We start from the raw sequence: 17,828 nt of genomic DNA, 5'->3' as shown, positions 1-17,828 counted from the left end.
AGTAAAACATGTCTCCAAATGAGCCAATTCAACCAAGGGAGGATATTTATAGTGTGTGAAAAAAAAGTGACATAATTTGTGCCACGTGATGATTTGACAACACTTCACAATGTTCATTCAAGATTTAACGGGAAAGCTCGGGAGACGGACAAGTCACTCGCACAAATAACAGAAATGCCGAGTACCGTGGGAACTCTTTATCTACCCCCCCCCCCCCCCCGTTATATCGTGTGATATCGTGCTAGACCACGACCCCTTCACTCTGGTTACATCTTGCGTCAAGTCGCCCCGTGAAAAAGCCGCATTACCTTCAGCAGCGCTGCAATTCTGCCACTGGCCGTGTGCGCAATGTTGGCGCGTTTGAGGGGGGGCGGGGTTAAACGCGGTTTTTTTCTTACCTTGTCCTGGATTATATTTGGTTAGAGTGCAAGATTTTGTTGAGGAATCGTTCCGACAGGCGTTCTGTATTTTTTTGTTTTTAATCGCCCGATTCGTTCAGCGCTGGAATGATTTTAAAATCAGCTTCTGAAGCCGCCTACGCCGACAACGGGGACGGATTTCATGTAGGTGACAGGTAAAAGAAAGTGGTTTATTTTTATGTATAAAAGTGGTCCATAACATACCTTTAGTTCATATTTTAAGTTACAAAACGGCGATTTAGTCCCCATACCAACGGACAGTGTTTTCCATGCAGATATGGGGATCTAAATCACTGCACACCGCAACTTTCCAAATGGTCGCGTTCCAGAAAAACCAACAGGCAAGTTGATTTAAATGGCTATTAATTTACAGGTACATTAAATTCCTTCCATTTGGCCTATAAATCCATGACAATGAGATTTAAAAATTATGTTATATTGTGAATTATTGTGTGAATGTTATTTGGACACTTAGGCTATTTAAAAATGTCAATCTATTCTTAAGAAATTGATAGATGTTTAGATCTAGTAATTGAATTTTGTAACAAGCTACAATTAGGTAACTAACTAATTATATGCTTTAATTTCAAGTCATCTAAGTAAGATTGTTTCATATTTGTTTCAGAATGCTTCAATCCATAATAACTGAAAATTTATTTTAGTTCTCCTAATTTTTAAGAAAGTTATGGCCATTTGACTCCCCTCGATCACAGCTTTTGAGTTAAGTCAATGGAAAAGTAATAGAGAACAAGATGCTAATTTCCGAGTATGAAAATGGCCATAACCTTTTAAATACTGAAGATATGAAAGTGAATTAGGTGACAAATTAAACTTATTTTTATGCTTTATCTGATGGGATAAATTATAGACTTGATTTTTAAAATCTCAAAATGTTGTAACATTGCTACTTTGCAAGTTTCGATGGATAGAATACAGTCTACCTAATATATTTGTCTCACTAACCTCTTCCGGAGTTTGTCGAACAAACCATTAATATCCGGCAGAGTTGGTGCCTTACAGAGCTAGAGACCAAGGATTACTGCTCGGCGCGGAGTCGGTGAGCTAAATATGCCCATGCATTGTGTATACAAAATCATGAGAGGACTAGATCGGGTAGACACCGAGTTTTTTACCCAGAGAAGGAGAATCGGGGACCAGAGGACATAGGTTCAAGGTGAAGGGGAAAAGATTTAATAGAAATCCATATAACCATATAACAATTACAGCACGGAAACAGGCCATCTCGACCCTTCTAGTCCGTGCCGAACACGTATTCTCCCCTAGTCCCATATACCTGCGCTCAGACTATAACCCTCCATTCCTTTCCCGTCCACATAACTATCCATTTTATTTTTAATTATAAAAACGAACCTGCCTCCACCACCTTCCGAGGGGTAACATTTAACACCGAGGGTAGTAGATGTATGGAACAAGCTGGCAGAAGGGGTAGTTGAGGCTGGGACTATCCCATCGCTTTAGGAACAGTTCGACGGTCTCTCTTTGTCTTCTTTCATCCTTCTTCTTTTCCCATGATTATATTTTAGCTTTATCTTTCCTGAAAGTTATTAAGAACACCATTCACCCATTCATCTGACACACGGGTGCAATGAATGACGGCTCTATTTTGTGTGCTAGACGCGGGAGGAAGAAGGGTCTTGATCCGAGATGTCACGACCTATCCATAGATAGGGCAGGATTGGAGGGTTGTGGACCAAGCGCAAGCAAGTGGGACTAGGGGAGCTGAAGCATTGTTGGCCGGTGTGGGCGAGTTGGGCCGAAGGGCCTGTTTTGCACACTGTTTTAATCTAGGAATCTATCTGTCCTCTCTGATTTGACATACAATTTGGTGTCACTAAGCCAACCATCCCGACTCAATTCTGAGGTACCGTCTAATCAAAGGTCTTCAGTAAATGGAATTATAACGACAGGCACGGGTTTCCCGCATTACATGCTGTATTAACTGAAGAAGGATCTCGACCTGAAACCTCACCTCTTCCTTTTCTCCAGAGATGCTGTCTGACCCGTTGAGTTATTCCAGCACTTTTTGTCTACCTGTAATAACGTTGCCGGGGTTGAAACAGTCGTCACGATCTTATGGGGCAGATTGACCGACACAAAGTGTTAGTGGTGTGTCTCAATTGTTTTTGCTGAAGTAGTTTAATATGCATCTTCGCACTTTTTCCAAAATCAAAGACGGCCAACAAGGGGGACGATGCCATGTGTTGACCACGGCACTTTACCTCAACTGTCGGAAGTCACAGTGAAGGTGGGCCATCATTTGACAAGTCACGTCTGATTGCGATGGATTGTGGTTTATTGTCGTTTAATTTAGATTAGTTTAGAGATGCAGCGCGCTCCGCACCGACCAGCGATCCCCGCACATTAACACACTCGGGACAACTTTCAATTATACCAAACTAAATAACCTACAGACCTGTACGTATTTGGAGTGTGGGGGTAACCGGAGTACCCGGAGAAATCCCACGCAGGTCAAGGAGAGGACGAACAAACTCCGTACAGACAGAACCCGTGGTCAGGTTCGAACCCGGGTCTCCGGCGCTATGAGGCAGCAACTCCACCGCTGCGTATGAAGTGGAACATTTTCTGCGGGGAACAGACGTTAGGACCGTTGTGGAGGTGGCAGATGGTTTGATTCACAGAAACCTTCAGTGTGGCTGACGGTGAGTGGACGCGGCGTGTGTTGCTGCGACATTATAGTGCAGACAACATGTGTCGGGCATGGTCTATATGTATAGGATCGTGCAGCGCAGTGTACCTTTACTGTGAGTAACAGAGGCATTTGTGTGTTTGACCTGACCCCTGAGTCACGCTTTCACACGAGACACCTACTCTGTAATTACAGCTCCGATCGGGTCAGCGCACATAGAAAACCTCGTCGGGGAGTGGTGAGTTTCTCAAACGTCGATGTGTCCAATACCCTAACACTGCGCACTGGGAAAAACTCTGAGGGAACACGAAGTTTTTCAATGTTAACAGAACACAAAGGCAATATGTGGATAGCGTACTTTTCAAATAATTCATCAGTTATCAGTGTCTCTTTGTCCTCTTTCGTCCTTCTTCTTTACCCATAATTATATTTAACTTTATCTTTCCTGAAAATTATTAAGAACACCATTCTCCCATTTATCTGACACATGCGTGCAATGAACGACATCTCTATTTCGTGAGCTAGAAGCGGGCGGAAGAAGGGTCTCGACCTGAGATGTCCATGTTCTCCAGAGATCTATCCATGCTCTCCAGAGATGCTGCTTTACCGTGTAAACAAAACATTCCCTCAATCCATATCTCTCCCAGCATTCATCTTAAATTCCCGTCGCTATGTTGGTCTCTTTTCCCAATCGCGATTCCTCAGTTTGTAAATTTTGGAGTAAACATATTATAGACTAGCTCATTCGGGTCATGGTACGTCATCGGGTGGCGCCGCGTGCGGTAGCCTCTTCAGCAACTGTCTGTCCTTTCATCCTTTTTATTATATTTAGTCTGTCTAATAGTATGTTTTTGGAAACCTTTTAGTCTTTTTTATGTGGGGGTGGAAGGGGGAAACCTTTTTCTCAGTCACTGCCTGGTCGAGGCTTCTACCCCCCCCCCCCCCCCTCCCCTCGCGGCCTACCATCTGGATTGGCGGGGGCTTTCCTGCCGGAGACCGGCCAGAGCTTCAGCGGCGGCGCAGCACTGAATTTCATCGCGGAACGGGCGACGCCTTACTGGGAATCGCTGTGCGGAGCTCCGGAGTGTCAGGCCAGCTGATTACATCGTGGAACTGTGGGTTGCGGAGCTTCCAGCTGACATTTAACATCGCGGAGACTTGGATCCTTGCCGGGGCGTTGAATATCCGTCCAGCTCGGCCTGTGGACATCGGGAGCCACGGTCTCCGGTAGGAAATGACCGTTTCGGAAACTTCAAGGCGCTGAAAGTGGTCTCTATTCCGACGTTGAAGCTGCGATCATCCCGCCTGAAACATCGGGCCGCCGTTGCGGCAAATGCCGAGGGCCCATAGGCCCCGACCACGTGGGACAAAGAGGAAGGGGACTGAACTTTGTTGCCTTCACACACAGTGTGAAACGTTGATTTTGCTGTGTGGGGATGTTCATCTTTATTGTTTATGTTTCATGTTTCATGTTTATTCTATCGTTTATTGTGTTATTTTTATTGTTTTTTTTTTAAATTTTAGTAATTCAAATCTAATTTTACCAATTGGTGCATGTGACAATAATTGTCTCTTGAACTCTTGAACTCTTGAGTTTATACTTGCCAGAATTTATTAAATCAGGCTCCACCGGCTGTTTCGTGTACTACTTTACGCGGGTGCATTCGTCTATTCAAGGAGTCACCCCTTCCATTCTCCACCACGAATAAAGTGCATTCAGAAAGTATTCAGACCCCTTCACTTTTCCACATTTTGTTACGTTACAGCCTTATTCTAAAATGGATTAAATTCATGTGTTTATCGTCAATTTACACACAACACCCCATAATAAAAAAGCGAAAACAGGTGTTTAGAAATGTTTTCAAAGTAATTAAAAAGAAATAACTGAAATAACATATTTACATAGGTATTCAGACCCTTTATCAGTACTTTGTTGAGGAACCTTTGGCAGCGATTACAGCCTCAATTCTTCTTGGGTATGACGCTACAAGCTTGGCACACCTGTATTTAGGTAATTTCTCCCATTCTTCTCTGCAGATCCTCTCAAGCTCTATGAGGTTGGATGTGGATCGTCGATGCACAGCTATTTTCAGGTCCCTCCAGAGATGTTCGATTGGATTCAAATCCGGGCTCTGGCTGAACCACTCAAGGACATTCACAGACTTGTCACGAAGCCACTCCTGCGTTGTCTTGGCAATGTGCTTAGGGTAGTTGTCCTCCGAATTTCCGCCCCAGTCTGAGGTCCTGAACGCTGGAGCAGGTTTTCATCAAGCATCTCTCTGTAATTTGCTCCGTTCATGTTTCCCTCCAACCTGACAAGTCTCCCAGTTCCTGCCGCTGAAAAACATCCCTGCAGCTTGATGCTGCCACCACGATGCGTCACCGTAGGTATGCTATTGGCCAGGTGATGAGCAGTGCCTGATTTCCTCCAGACGCGACGCTTGGCATTCAGGCCAAAGAGTTCAATCTTGGATTCATCAGGCCAGAGAATCTTGTTTCTCATGGTTTGAAAGTCCTTTAGGTGCCTTTAGGAAAACTCCAAGTGGGCTGTCATGTGCCTTTTGCTTCCGTCTGGCAACTCTTCCATAAAGGCCTGATTAGTGGAGACCTGCAGATATAGTTGTCCTTCTGGAAGGTTCTCACATCTCCACAGTGGAACTGGAGCTCTGTCAGAGTGACCACCTGGTTCTTGGTCACCTCCCTGACCAAGGCCCTTCTCCCTCGATTGCTCAGTTTGGTCGGCGGCCAGCTCTATGAACAGTTCTGGTGTTTACAAAGTTCTTCCATTTAAGAATGCCAGAGGCCACTGTGCTCTTCGGGACCTGCAATGCTGCAGAAATTGTTTTATACCCTTCCCCAGATCTGTGTCTCGACACAATCCCGTCTTGGAGGTCTACAGACAATTCCTTCGTCTTCATGGCTTGGTTTTTGCTCTGATATGCACTGTCAACTGTGGGACGTTATATAGAGAGATGTGGGCCTTTCCAAATCATGTCCAATCACTCTAATTTAGCACTGATGGATTCCAATGAAATTGTACAAACATCTCAAGGAGAATCAATGGAAACAGGAGAACCTAAGCTCAATTTTGAGTGTCATAGCAAAGGGTCCAAATACTTATGTAAATGTGATATTTTAGTTATTTATTTTTTATTACTTTGCAAAATTTTCCAAACATCTGTTTTCGCTTCTTCATTCTGGGGTATTGTGTGTAGATTAATGATTAAATAAAATAATTTAATCCAGTTTAAAATAAGGCTGTAACGCAACAAAATGTGGGAAAAGGGAAGGGGCGTGAATACTTTCTGAATGCTTTGTACGTCCCTTAAATACAACTGAACCAGTACATTGTAAAAGCTGTAGAGAACATCCAGTTAAGTTTTGTTACCAAGTCCTGTTCTATGATTCTTCCACTGTAATGTTTCAACATTCTAGTGCACGTTGCGCTATAACGGGGATTTAAATCTGCTTCTGTCATCTGTCTTTCTTTGCAATTTTCGAACGATCGATTGTGCAAGCACTATGTCCCGGCGGACCATGGTTTTGTATAATTGAGACCTCGGGGAAGGCGGTGGCACCATATGATGGGGAGAGCTCTGCCGTGCACTGGGTGATTTATTCAGTCAGAAAATGTTGGAAACCTTCTACGGCTTCTGGAAAAAGTTCTACATCGTCATTGCGGTGATTGGTGTTCCTGGTACGTGACTGTAACTGCTCAATCATTGTTAGTGTGGGTACCTGTCGGTCTTGGCTTCGCTTTTCCAACAGGTATATTTGATTGTTTGGTGTTTAGTCATAGAGTGGTACAGTGTGGAAACAGACCCTTCGGCCCAACTTGCCCACACCGGACCAACATGTTCGAGATACACTAGTCACACCTGCCGCATTTGGTCCATGTTCCTCCGATCTGTCCTATCCAAGTCCAAGTCCAAGTGAGTTTATTGTCATGTGTATCCATGTACCCGTTCAAATGTGTCTTAGACCCTGCGATGGTATCTGCCTCAACTACCCCGTACGTGAGACACAAGAAAACGTTGATGCTGGAATCTTGTGCAAAATACGTGCTGGATGGAGGGACTCAGCGGGTCAGAAAGCAGCCGTGGAAGGAAAGGAAAGGTGACCTTTCGGGGTGAGATATTCTGTCTGAAGAAGGATCCATTCGGAAGCTCCTTCTGTCTCCTTCAGTTTTAGTTTAGTTTAGTTTAGAGATACAGCGCAGACACAGACCATTCGGCCCACCGAGTCCGCGTCGACCAGCGAATCCCCGCCACCTTAACACTATCCCACACACACTAGGGTCAATTTTCACTTTTATCATGCCAATTAACGTACAAACTTGTACATCTTTGGAGTGTGGGAGGAAACCAAAGTTCTCGGAGAAAATCCACGCAGGTCACGGGGAGAACGTACAAACTTCGTACAGACAGCACCCGTAGTTGGGAATCGAACCCGAGTCTCCGGCGCTGAAAGCGCTGTGAGGCAACTCCCACCGCTGTGCCAACGTGCCGCTCCTCCTCCCTCCGTCGAAACCCGCCTGGCCCGTTGTGCGATGTGCTCAGTGCTTTCCTCCTTTCCTGTTTGACACGGAGGAGATAACCTGGGTTTCGGCCCACAAGGATGTTGCCAGCTGTCATGTTCCCATCTCATCACTTTTACCAGCATTTGGTCCTTAAACCTCTAAATGTGGGGACTCACATACTCCTCCAGCTCTTTATCATATCACCGCTGCATCCATTAGATCGCTACAGACTGCGTTCCAAATTACAGCCGCTCCCTTGGTGACAAAACATCTTCCTCCGATCCCTTTTGAACCCGCTCACCTCTCACCTTACATATGCTTTCCGACTGCAAAAGACTCAGTAATAGGGAACGATATATGTATCGGCCTGGCTGTATCCTCAATGAAGATGGAAACAAATGCTGGACTTGCTCCGCGGGATAGGCAGCATCTGCGGAGAGAAGGAATGTGTGACGTTTCGGGTCGAAAACCTTCTTCATACTGAGACCCAGGGGAGAGGGAAGTCTAGAGATATGGAAGGGTAAGCTGTGAATACGGTAGATCAATGCTGACGTTGTTAAGGAAATGTAGACACAAAATGTTGGAGTCATTCTGCAGGGCAGGCAGCATCTCTGGATAGAAGGATTGGGTGACCTTTCTTTAGACTGAGACCCGCCTAGACCTACATGACCACCCGGTTGCTAAACACTTGAACTACCCCTTCCATTCCCACACTGAACTTTTGGCCTGGTCCTCCAATTTGCGTTGGGCCTCACTCTGACAGTGGAAAAGTCCCAGGACAGAAAGGACAATGTGGGAATGGGAGGGGGAGTTTAGCAACCTGGAGGTAAGGTAGGTTTAAGTGGACTGAGCGCAGGTGTTCAGCGAAAGGATTGCAGAGGCTGCGCTTGGTCTAGCCGATATACAGGAGTCACACCTGGAACAGCAGACACAGTGGATGGAATTGGAGAAGGTGCAAGTAAACCTCTGCATAACCTGAAAGATGATCGTAGTCCTTGGACAGAGTCGAGGGAAGAGGTACAGGGACAGGAGTTGCATCTCCTGTGGTTGCAGGGGACGGTACCTGGGGACGGGTGAATTGTTTGGGAAGTTGGTGGAGTTAACCAGGGAGTTGCGGAGGGAACAGTCTCTGTGAAAGGCGGAAAGGGATGGAGATGGGAATTTGTGACTAGTGGTGGGATCCCATTGGAGGTGGTGAAAATGTCGGAGGATTACGTGCTGTATGCGACATTATATCGCCACTCCTCTCTTCTCCGACTCTCCACGGTAGACAACCCAACTTTGCCCAACCGTACAATCATTACCCTCTAATCGATGCAGCATTCTGACAAATCTTTTCTGAACCCATCCCAAATTGACCACGAGCGGAGCGGGCCATCAAGAAATGTGCGCAACACTGTTTCTGCAGTGATCGCAATTCCTTTCTTCTGTATAGATTTGAAGTTTCTGAGACAGATGCCTATCTCTTCTATACATCAAAATAACAAAACAATAGATAAAAATTAAACACTGGTATGGAATATATGAAACAAAAATGGAAAGTGTTGGAAATAAGCAGCAGTTTGGTTGGGTTCCAACAAGTGTTGTTACTAAATAGCTCCTTCTGACCAAGGTTCTCTGTCCTGAAAACATATCACATTAGCACGACCTCAGTTCCAGAAATGCTGCCTGGGTGCTAATTATTTCAATGATTACCTGGTTTGCCTTTTCAATGGCCCTTGCCAAGTGAACTGTGTGGGGAAAAACACATCAGCATCAGGCAGGCCGCGTGGCAGAAGCTGCCAGCCGCCCGTCGCCTGTAGAAGGGGCCGCTGCCGAGTCGAAGACCAGACACCGGGAGGATGGAGCCGGAAACAACGACGGGTGAGGAGCGAGGCTGGTCGGAGCGGACCGTGTCTGTCCAACCGCGCCCTCGAGATCTGCTGCGGGAGGTGCCCCTGGAGAACGAAGGGCGAGAGAGAAATCGGTGGGTTGATGTTCCATCCACATGTCCAAGGAAGGCGATGGCTAGAGCCTAAGAGCTCGCCTGGATCAGGAGCAGTGTATAAGACCTAGAGCACGGACTGAACTATGAACATGGTGCTAATCACGACACCTCTCGTATGCGGGCCCAGTGAACTATTTGTGTACAATTTGCTAATCAAGGATCGTGCTCTACTGGATTGTGTGTAAGGAAAGCATTTTATGTGCGTTTATACCTGTGACAACAAAGTACACACTCACACACACGCACACACGCACACACACACATATACATAACTAAAAGTATTCGTCTTGTTTGTCCCCCGATGTGCCTCTGTGTCAATCTGGTTAATTGCTATCTTGTACCAAACGCAAGGCCACAGCCTTCCCATTTTCACACATTATATAACGATATAACAATTACAGCACGGAAACAGGCCTTCTCGGACCTTCTAGTCCGTGCCGAAAACGTATTCTCCCCTAGTCCCATCTACCTGTACTCAGACCATAACCCTCCATTCCTTTCCCGTCCATATACCTATCCAATTTATTTAAATGATAAAATCGAACCTGCCTCCACCACTTCCACTGGAAGCTCATTCCACACAGCTACCACTCCCTGAGTAAAGAAGTCCCCCCTCATGTTACCTCCAAACTTCTGTCCCTTAATTCTCAAATCATGTCCTCTTGTTTGAATCTTCCCTACTCTCATTGGAAAAGCTTATCCACGTCAACTCTGTCTATCCCTCTCATCATTTTAAAGACCTCTATCAAGTCCCCCCCTTAACCATCTGCGCTCCAAAGAATAAAGACCTAACCTTTCTCTGTAACTAGGGTGCTGAAACCCAGGCAACATTCCAGTAAATCTCCCCTGTACTCTCTCTATTTTGTTGACATCCTTCCTATAATTTGGCGACCAAAACTGCACACCATACTCCAGAATTGGCCTCACCAATGCCTTGTACAATTTTAACATTACATCCCAACTTCTATACTCAATGCTCTGATTTATGAAGGCCAGCACACCAAAATCTTTCTTTACCACCCTATCTATATGCGATTCCACCTTCAGGGAACTATGCATAGTTATTCCTAGATCCCTCTATTCAACTGCATTCCTCAATTCGCTACCATTTACGATGTTCGTCCTATTTTGATTTGTCCTGCCAAGATGTAGCACCGTCACATTTATCAGCATTAAACTCCATCTACCAGCTTTCAGCCTACTCTTCCGAATGGCCTAAATTTCTCTGTAGACTCTGAAAATCGACTTCATTATCCACAACACCACCTACTTGGTATCATCTGCATACTTGCTAATCCAATTTACCACACCATCATCCAGATCACTGATGTATATGACAAACAGCAGTGGACCCAACAAAGAACCCTGACTAGTCACGGGCCTCCAACCTGACAAACAGCCATCCACCATTACTCTTTGGCATCTCCCATTCAGCCAATGTTGAATCCATCTTGCTACTCCACCATTAATACCCAACAATTGAACCTTCATAACACACCTTCCACCTGGAACAATGTCAAAGGCCTTACTGATGTCCATATAGACAACACCCACCGCTTTACACTCATCAATTTCCCTAGTAACCTCTTCAAAAAATTCAAGAAGATTAGTCAAACATGACCTTCCAGGCACAAATCCATGTTGACTGTTCCTAATCAGACCCTGTTTATCCAGATGCTTATATATATTATCTCTAAGTATCCTTTCCATTAATTTGTCCACCACTGACGTCAAACTAACGTCTATAATTGCTATGTTTCCTCTTAGAACCCTTTTTAAACAATAGAACAACATGCGCAGTACACCAATCCTCCGGCACCAGTCCCATTTCTAATGACATTTGAAACATTTCTGTCATAGCCCCTGCTATTTCTACACTAACTTCCCTCAATGTCCTAGGGAATATATTGTCAGGATCTGGAGACTTATCCACTTTTATATTTTTCTATAGTGTCAGTACTTCCTCGTCTTTGAATCTCATAGTTTTCATAGCTACTCTACTTGTTTCTCTTACCTCACATAATTCAATATCCTTCTCCTTGGTGAATACCGAAGAAAATAAATTGTTCAATATCTCCCACATCCTACATCCTACTCACATTTATATCGTGGTGGCAATAAACATCTTCCCGTCGTATTTCCACCTATATTTCCGGATATTCGCAATTGAAGCATTAAAAATGCAACTTTAACAAGATTTCTACTGTTAAAATCCTTCCTCCTAGATTCCAACACATCGATACAAAATTGCAAGACAGGAACACTGCATTTCACCCCAATGGGATATTTCAATAGGAGAGGGAGGGCCTATTGGTATTGCAATTGGAACTGCTACAGCAGGCAGGGGACGTGCAATTGGGATTTTTTTATTAAGTCCACCGCTGAGGGAGGCAGAGGTGTGCTGGAATCTTACGTTCGGGGACGGCTTCAGTTGCTTTGGGGGAACGGGTGAGTGGTGGAATATTGCGTTGGGGGACCACGCCGTTGGGGGAGCAGTCATGTCCGCACTTGCTCTCTTTATATATACGAACACACGTATATGTGTACATGTATATAATCTCTATGTACGCATATATAACAAATATATATGTAACATGTTCTATATATATATTGAAAAATATATCATCCCTTCCCACCCAAACCACTTTCTCTCCAGGTACCAAACCCCTGCAACCGCAGAAGATGCCACACCTGTCCCTCTATCTCCGCCCTCGACTCTGTCCAGGGCCCCCGACAGTCCTTTCAGTTTAGGCAGAGGGGTTCACTTGCACCTCCTCCAACCTGATCTACTGTGTCCGTTGTTCAAGATGTGTACTCTTACACATCAGCGAGACCAAACGTACATGGGCGCTCGTTCCGCTGAAATCCATCGCTCAGTCCGCCTGAACCTACCTGATCTCCCGGTGATTAAACACTTAATTCTCCTTCCCATTCCCAGACAGACCTTTCTGTCCTCCTCCATTGTCAGAGTGAGGCTAAACGCAAATTGGAGGAACAGCATCTCATATTTCGCTTGAGCCGATTAGAGCCCAGAGGTATGTGTTTTGATTTCTCAAACTTCAAGTAATCCTGACATTTCCTCTCTCTCAGTATCTCCCCCACCCATGTCGCACTAGCTTCTCGTTTTCATCCAACAAACGGAAAACAATGGCCTGTTACCTTTATCATCGTAACTTTTTTGATAATCTTTCATTCATTGTTCTTTATCTCCCCACATCATCGTCTATGTCTCTGGTTTCCCTTATCCCTAACCGGTCTGAAGAAGGGTCTCGACCCGAAGCGTCACCCATTCCTTCTCTCCAGAGATGCTGCCTATCCGGCTGAGTTCCTCCAGCATTGTGTGTCTGTCCCGTTTAAACAAGCATCTGCATTTCCTTCCTACACATGTTACATATATATGTTGTACTGCTGCAATGTTCCACTCACTCAACCTTTTCGGCGACTGCCGGCAACCGTCAGAGGTTGCCGAAAATATTCAACATGTTGAAAATTCAGCGGTGACTAGAAAGACGCTACAACTCTTTGGGCGACTGAAGACACTACTCACGACCATACAGGTGATACCCTGGTCACGCCTGTATGGTCGTGAGTAGTCGCCCAAAGTATCGTACCTTGTTCTGGTCGCCGCTAGATTTTTAACATAAGAATAAGGGGTAAGCCATTTAGAACGGAGATGAGGAAACACTTTTTCACACAGATGCGTGAGTCTGTTTAATTCCATGCCTCAGAGGGCGGTGGAGACCGGTTATCTGGATACTTTCAAGAGGGAGCTAGATAGGGCTCTTGAAGATAGCAGAGTCAGGGAGAAGGCATGTACGGGGTACTGATTGAGGATGATCAGCCATGATCACATTGAATGGCGTTGCTGGCTTGAAGGGCCGAATGGCCTACTCCTGCACCTATTGTCTATTAAAATGTTATTGTTCCATCTCAGGGACACATGGCAATAAAAGATTCTTGCCTCTTACTGTGTATTCTATTTGCATTGTTACAGTGAATCGGGTGGCGATTGTGATCTTGGCCCGTGGAAAGTGCGCCCTCTCCACATGCACCACTCGCTACCTGGTGGCCATGGCAGCGGCCGATCTACTGGCTGTCGTCACTCGCTTTGCGTAAACGAGCCGACTGGCGACAGCATTTGCGCTCTCCAGCGCTAAGTTTAAACCAACAAGGTAAGTTTTAAACTTACCTCTGGGATTGGTTTTTGTTTTGCAGGAAACTCATTACAGAGTTTGCCAGCTGGATTGGGGGCGACGTCCGGACGGGCCACGGGTAAACCTCTATGGACCACGGGAACCCCAGTCACGGATCATATGGAATCCTGGTCACGACCTCGGGGATACCCGGAAACTGACCGCGGGGACCCGCTACGGAGACCGCGGAAGTGCGAGTAACGGGTGGCGGGCAAAATTCGCCTATCGAATCGCTGGCAGTGGAGCCAGCAGCGTCCGGCTGATGCCGACTGCACCTAGACAGCCGTTAGAAGGTTAGTCACAAAAATTGTATCTCCCTCTCTGCGGAGGGGAGTGTAGGGAGAGGCCGATTCATTTAAACAAAACGGGACAGGACTACCTAGGCAAACCCGTTTGGAGGGTAAGCCACTATTTGATCTCTCGCTCTGAGGAAGGGAGCGCAAGGAGAAAGCCCGCAAACAAGTCGGGCCAGGAGGATTCCGGATGGAGAGGATTACCTCCTTCATGGGTAACGTATTTAAACGTTCAAACCCACAAGGAGCACCTGGTGGAGAGATGCTCCACAATGATATGCTCCAAAGAAGGGAGTTATCAGCTCGGGTATTATGGAGAAACCGCAGGCAGCGGCACCTGTTTCAGGGCTGCACAAATATCTCCTGCTCTGAGGAGAGGAGCATCCATGGTCAGTTTCAGTCTGACCCAAAGCAAAAAACCTGATATAGCTCCGCTGGATGGGCCATGTCAGCGCAGGTATCCTCAGGGGCCTGCGGCAGCACCTGTTTTCAGGGCTGCCTACGAATCTCACTCTCTGTGGAGGGGAGTGCGAGTGGTCAGTAGGTAACTGATCTCAAATTTAAAGTATGGACATACTGAAGCACATGCATATGGCCTCAAGAGTAATCGCAAACAAAGGGTTTGCTGCCGGAATAGTTGGTCTCCAGCCGTTGGCAGAATACCCGGAAGGGGCCAGAGTTCTCACGCTACAAGTGCCGGCAAGGGAACAGCGCTATCAGGGTGACATTGGAGGGCGAAATCCAGGAAATGAAACCAGCCGCAGAATCCTCTCTTCAGGTAAGACCAGAACAAGGAAGCAAAAGCTGTCGGACTAATCAAGGTACCAACGACAAGCAAAGCTTCATCAGTAGGCGACAACACACCCCGCACCTCCATAGGGGGTAAGCGGTTCACTGAAGCTGTAGTTTGAAAGCTGGGCACGGAAATTGACCTGAGTCGTCTTTCAAGGCAGAGTTATGGCCAGAATTGTCTTACAAGGCAGGCTCAGTATGATGAGGTTTCAGACCAAGACCCAAGCCGGGGTCAGGAGAAACATGGAATCCACACACCCTACCAGTCTTACTCCGCTATCAAGGAGAGGAAAGGAACCCGCATCAGGGGCCTTTGGGCTTACTATAAGACCACTGGTAGCCATGGAGGTAGGTGGGTCTAGGTTTTCCGAAACAAGGGATTGTGGACCAGTTACATGTTGGTAATTTTTACTCTTGTGTTTTTGTACAAATGACAATGAAAACAACATGAGATTCAGTGTTCAAGAAGGAACTGCAAATGCTGGAAAATCGAAGGTACACAAAAATGCTGGAGAAACTCGGCTGGTGCAGCAGCATCTATGGAGCGAAGGAAATAGGTAACGTTTCGGGCCGAACCCCTTCTTCAGACTGATAGGAGGTGGCGGGGTGAAGGAAGGAAAAGGAGGAGCAGGAGCCCGAGGGCTGGGGGATGGGAGGAGACAGCCCGAGGGCTGAGGAAGAGGAGGAGCCAGCAAGGGCTAACAAAATTGGGAGAATTCGATGTTCATGCCCGCAGGATACAGGCTCCCCAAGCGAAATATGAGGGAAAGTGCGCCCTCTCCACATGCACCACTCGCTACCTGGTGGCAATGGCAGCGGCCGATCTGCTGGCTGTCGTCACTCGCTTTGCGCAAACGAGCCGACTGGCGACAGCATTTGCGCTGTCCAGCGGTAAGTTTAAACCAACAAGGTAAGTTTTAAACTTATCTCTGGGATTGGTTTTTGTTTTGCAGGAAACTCATTACAGAGTTTGCCTGCTGGATTGGGGGCGAAGTCCGGACGGGCCACGGGTAAACCTCTATGGACCACGGGAACCCCAGTCACAGACCATAGGGAATCCTGCTCACGACCTCGGGGATACCCGGAAACGGACCGCGGAAACCAGCTACGGAGACCGCGGAAGTGCGAGTAACGGGTGGACCTCCGGGAATGTGTGGTCACACATTCAACACGCACTCCACCGGGGCTGTTACCACATCAGCTCAAAGGATTATGTACGTTTCCATTGGACCACATCCTAGCAGCTGCAGGATGGTCAAACGGACATACTTTACCAACTTTAAATACAACCCGTTGCCAAATCGGGGGTATTTGCCATCTCCATTTTTTGACTGTTTATAGTTTCCTCTGGATGAAAGGGGTCACTATTATTTTCATTGGATGATTAAGCACCAGCATAACAAACCAAGTCATGTCTGAATGCATGAATCTTTTTTCACTCATCCATGGTCACTCCATGCAGTGTGTAACGCATGGATTCGATTCCGGCATGAAATCACAGAGCTTTGAAATCTTCACGTAGTCACTCACGTGACTCGGAAGTAAAATAGTAAGATTAAACGAGAACTTATCAGTTTGAAGTTTGATCTTGATTTTATGAGGAGTTACGATGAGCGATTACGTGCCCACCGCTCCCACCCTCATATTATCAAGGTCATATGGTAGTTCTAGTTCTCAAAACCTTACTATGTTTCTGTGATTCCTTACCGCTGATTGGAAGTATGACGCACCAAGTGGGATGGCGGCCTTCTTCACGTAATCGCTCATTGTAACTCCTCATAAAATCAAGATCAAACTTCAAACTGGTAAGTTCTCGTTTAATCTTACTATTATTCTACACAAGGCTGGGTGATATATAGCAAAGATTATAGAGCAGAGCAAGATAGACCACACCTCCAAAATCCAATGGACTTACGTGTAGTACGTAACGGAACGTCACGACCGCCATTTGTTTATGGCAAACGCGACACCTTTTGTAGCGGGGACGGACTCTACAGTTAAACAATCTGCTCTTACATCAGGTCGCAGGGAAAAGCAAAGATACTAGAGGCTCCTCTAGTATCTTTGGGGGAAGAGGACGTTTCCTCCAATCCTGAGTTGATCCAGGACTAATTCTCAGTCCCCCCGATACCTGATGAAGGCGGCCGGCGGGAGAGCCTCAAGCGTCTGCCCACGGTCGGCGCTCCCGAGGCAGCGGGCAATGCTCCTCTAGTATCTTTGGTGTAATCCGTTCAAAGATTGATCCGCTCTATCATCTTTGGTGTAATCAGTGTTGTAGGGAACAGTGTTTTATATAGCATCGATCACTTCACATATTTAGTTAATACTAGACTAAGCGGGAACCGTTGGGTCCCAGCATCACACGGGAGGGCTGGTCACCAATGCAATATTCCACCTCTCCACCAATTCCAATATTGCTCGCCAGGAGGGGGGCTTTCTGTTGCGCTAGTATGGGTGTTGCGGGCCGATGGTACTGGTTTCCGGAGGGCTAGTATAGACATTGTGGGCCGAATGGATTATTGGGATGGCAGCCAACTGTTGCAACGATTTTAAAAGCCAAGCCGATGCAAACAATTTGGTTGCAGCCACCCGACAACCAAAATTCATTTTGCGAACACAAACTTTTAAAAAAAGGTGAGGTAAACAATTGGGCAGCAGCCACCCGACAACCAAAATTCATTTTGTGAACACAAGCTTTTTTAAAAAGGAGAGGCAAACAATTGGGCAGCAGCTACCCGACAACCAAAATTCATTTTGTGAACACAAACGTTTTTAAAGGCGAGGCAAACAATTGGGCAGTAGCCACCCGTCAATCAAAATTCATTTTGTGAACACAAACTCGTTAAAAAGGCGAGGCATACAATTGGGCAGCAGCCATCCGACGACCAAAATTCATTTTGTGATCACAAACTCATTAAAAAGGCGAGGCAAACAACTGGGCAGCAGCCACCCGACAA

Source organism: Amblyraja radiata, chromosome 31 (genome assembly GCF_010909765.2).
Source record: "Amblyraja radiata isolate CabotCenter1 chromosome 31, sAmbRad1.1.pri, whole genome shotgun sequence".
Lineage (NCBI taxonomy): Eukaryota > Metazoa > Chordata > Chondrichthyes > Rajiformes > Rajidae > Amblyraja > Amblyraja radiata.
The sequence above is the reverse complement of the archived record's forward strand: the minus strand, read 5'-3'. Positions refer to the sequence as shown.